This window comes from Hipposideros armiger, unplaced genomic scaffold, assembly GCF_001890085.2.
Source record: "Hipposideros armiger isolate ML-2016 unplaced genomic scaffold, ASM189008v1 scaffold_680, whole genome shotgun sequence".
NCBI lineage: Eukaryota > Metazoa > Chordata > Mammalia > Chiroptera > Hipposideridae > Hipposideros > Hipposideros armiger.
In genome coordinates, this window is record NW_017732030.1 from 938,212 (window position 1) to 942,451 (window position 4,240).

The 4,240-nt window shown below is 46.2% G+C and overlaps 1 long non-coding RNA gene across 1 annotated transcript in view; it reads right to left on the reverse strand.

The window, feature by feature from the left end:
- Positions 1–4,240, reverse strand: part of LOC109372961 (uncharacterized) — a 37,772-nt gene that overhangs the window by 30,468 nt on the left and 3,064 nt on the right. The gene's annotated exons all lie outside the window — the stretch shown is intronic.

The window sequence follows — 4,240 nt, forward strand, 5'->3', positions numbered from 1 at the left end:
AATTAAAACTATTGTTATTACTTTAAAGTTCCTTATATGTAAAAATATATTTATGGCTCTCGAATAATTTTCAAATTGTTGTGAGGTACAGGATTGGCTCTTCCGTCTCAAAAGTTGGCCAACCCCTGAGCTAGAACCATGGTCAGGCATACTTGCTCCTGTGTCTCTCAACAGAGAAAGCACGTGTTGGCTCTGGCACCAGGCACGCATTGTCTGCCAAGTCCTCGCATTCTACCTCAACTCTGGTCCTTGTACCATCAGCACAGGGAAGGCTGATGCAGGAGAGAGAGAGGAAGAGAGAGGGAGAGGGAGAGGGAGAGAGAGAGAGAGAGGGAGAGAGGGAGAGAGAGAGAGATAGGTAGGTTCTATGCATAAGGGGTGGGGGTGCTATGCATAGTTCATAAAACATACCACCTGTTGTACCTAGCTAGCCTGTGTTAATCTACCCTCTCTCTTTCCCTCAGCTTCTTACTCTGCATTTTAAGTTGATTCAATAAGCCGGGGAGGCGGCTGCGAATATGATGTCAACATCTTAATTTTGTCTTCGAGCTTTTCTGTTCAGTGACCTCTGGGATAGCCTGCCTGGCAATATACTTGGAAGCTGATTTCCATATGACACCCCTTTGTTACCTCAGAGGGAGCGGGCAGGCGGGGAGATGGCGTGAGGAATGCCAGATCACTTTTTCTTCATGCGTGTTTACATCTTCTCTTTAGTTATGTTGAAAAGGAAAGAGGCTGCCAGGAAAAACTTCATGCCCTAACAAGGCCAATTAAAACATTTTCTGTTATGCTGACCCTTGAGGCTATCCTGTCCGATTTGAAACATAATAGCCAGCTTTAATTTAGGGAGATCTGGCTTCACCTTTCAACAGGAGCTGCCTTTGAGCAGCTGTAGGTCAAGAACCACCTTTCCTTCCCCAATTCTTCCTGCTCCCCTTCCCCTTCTTCATATGCAGAACAGGTCTGAACCACGTTAGACCTGGAGTCTGCTCACTTTCTTCCTTTTCTTTTTCTTTCTTTTTTAAAAAGTTGCTTCTTTAATGTCTGGATAAGAAGAACGATAATTCTTTTATGACAGCTACCAAATGGATGTTTATGAGCTGTTCAGTTTCCAATAATGCAGGAGGATGTTATCTCCAGATCACTCCAGGCCAAAATCTGTCACTCTGAGTTCAACAACGTTAATCTCTTTCATTTGAAATGTTAGCACTCACTGCCTTTAATTGTTTTGCTTTTATCATTATTGCAAGTGGATTTATCATGCGGCTAGTGTAGCTTAAGTTTCAGGGACCCTTCTGGCTCCAGGAGGGGCCAGAGCAACTTTGTATTTGTAATTTTGTTTTAGTCTTCCTNGGCTGATCCCTCTTAGTTCCTCCTGCTATACCACCTGGTAAATGGTGGCCTTTCTCAGAGCTCTCTCACTATCTTGTCTCTTTAGGTGATCCCCTTCATTCCCACGATTGCAAATAGCACCTCAGTGCTGATGATTGCCACGTCCAGCCCTCTCTCCGGAGCTCTGGACTCACATGTAGTTGCCTACAACACAGCTCCACCTGCAAGTTTCACAGGCACGTGAAACTTACTGTGCCCAAATGTGAGCTCTTCCTTTCTTCCCTCTAACCTGCTCCTCTCACAGCCTTCTCCCTCTCAGTAAAGATTATCAACAATCCGCCCAGTTGCTGGGGCCAGAAACTTGTGAGTCATTCTACCTCTTTTCCCTTGCCTCCCACACCCAATCTATCACTAAGTATGCTGGTAAGTTTCCAAAATGTTCTCAAACCCATCCATTTCTTTCCATCCCCACTACTATCACTCTGGTCTGAGCTACTGGAACTCACCTCTCTCCCCACCAACAATTACTTTCTACATGAGTCTCACTTCTACTTTTGTCCTCCTCCATGCCATTCTCCACACACAGCCACAGCAATATGCTAAAGGCACAAATCAGATCTTCTAAACATCCTTCAATTGATTGCACTGAATGTTAAGTTAGAATTCAAAATGCTTAATATGGCACACAGGTTTCTGCCTGGCCTGGCTCCTGCCTACTTCTCCACCCTCATCTCCTGACATTTCCCCTTAGCCCACCACTCATTCTGTTCCAGTCACCAGTGCCTAACTCTTTGCAGCCTCAAGGCTGCTCCTTCTGTGGGAAAAGTTCTTTCCAGAGCTTGTTTGCTGGCCATCTCAGTTTACTGTTACTTCCTCAAAGAGGCCTTCCCTATCCTCCGATCTAAATTACATAACTCCATTTTTCTCTTGGATAGCACCTAGTTTTCCTCCCTGTGGAAGACTGCTAATTGACTCCCAAATCCATTCTCCCCTTTTTGGGAGGAGCAATAGAATTTAGCTGGGCATATGACCTTTCAGCTAAAGACGGTGTCTCTCCTTTTCACCCAGATGTGGACATGTGACTGGTTCAGCCAAGGGAATATGAATGGGTAATGATTGCAAATGCTAGGGTTTCCCTTTAAGTGACTGGGCTTATCCTCTCCCCATCCCATATGCTGGGAATGGTGAGACCTGAAGCAGTCACCCTGTACCAGATGTTGTGTTGATGTTGGGGCCACGTGAAACTGTTCATGAGAAAACATTTTTAACACTATTTAACTGCTGGACTTTTGAATCTCTTTGTTAGAGTAAAGAGGGACTTGCATGGGTTCTAAGTAGAGGAGTTAAGGTATGCTGGCAGCATATCCAGGAGACACAACACAATGTAAAACGGTACCCAATGGTGTTGTACAACCCTGTGGGACTGCATAGAAATCACACGGTCAGATGTTTTCAAAGATTACTTTGGTTGCAATAGAGAAAATTGATTGGAGGAGAGAACATATTGAGGCAGAGAGGCCAGAGAAATGGTTGTCATAATGGTTGTCAGAAATGGTTGCAGAGGAGAGAACCTCACAGATCAGCATAGCAATGGGATAGAAAGAAGGGGACAGATTTCAGAGGTATTTTGAAAGATGGACTGCAGAGGGCTTGGCATTGGACAGGTATGGTGGGCAAAACCACTGCCTCCTAGAGTTGCCCATGTTCTAATCCCAGGAACCTGCGAATATGTGATCTTACATGGCAAAAAAGACTTCAGATTTGATTAAATTAAGGCTTTTACATGGAGGGGAGATTATCTTGGAGAATCAGGGTGAGCCCAATGTAATCACAAGGGTCTTACAAGAGGGAGGCAGGAAGGTCAGGGTCAGACAGGGCAAGGTGATGACTGAGGCAGTGGTTAGAGAGATGTGCTGTAAAGATGAAGGGGCCATGAGCTAAGCAGTGTGAGCAGCCTCTAGGAGCTGGAAAAGTCAAGGAAACGGATTCACCTCTAAAGCTTGCAGGTGGAATGCAACCCCACAGACACTTTGATTGTACCTCAGTGAAACCCATTTTGGACTTCAGATTTCTAGGCTTAAGATAATAATTTGTATTGTTTTAATTCACTAAGTTTGTGGTCACTTGGTATAGCAGCAATAGGAAACTAATATACTGAGCGTAGCGGTGAGGGTGAAGGAGCGGCGAGTATAAGGGCCTTCCTTGTACGACTGGGTGGATGCTCATTTGGGAACCCAGGAGTCTGAGCAAGTGGGGAGGGGCAGAAGATCATGAAGCACTCATGTGGGCTCAGTGAGGTTGGGGTGCCTGTGAAATAACCTACTGGACAACTGGTCACATGGATCTGCACTCAGGAGAGAAGCTGTTTCAGAGAGAGGAATTTGGGGGCATCCTCAAATATTTTGAAGCCAAGGGAGTGGGTGAGATCAATCACAGAAAAAACAGAGTTAGAAGAAAGAAAGGCTTAGAATAAACCCAAGCGGAGCATACACGTGGGAGTGGCCAGAGGGGAAGAGCAAAACCCAAGAGTTGTGGGTTATAGAAGCCAGAGGAAGGGAGTTTTGAGGATGGGGTGGTTAATAGTGTCCAATGTTGCTGACAGGTGGAGAGAAAAGTGGATGACATCATTTGCATAAAAATAAAATCCCAGGCCGCCGAGTGGCGCAATGGTTAAGAACTGGCTTGGGACGCCAGAGGACCCCCGTTTGGATCCCACATATGAGGGCCAGTGACACTGCCCTCCACAGCTAAGATGCTGAACAACAGCTCAACCTGGAGCTGGGCAGCCATGAGTCGCCGGAGACAGAGTAGGCTGCAGCCCCTATGGCAGTGGGTTGCCATGGGTTACTGTGTGAAGCCAGCAGCCAGCGTGAGCGGCCAGCAGCCGCAGTGAGCGGCTGTCCAGAAG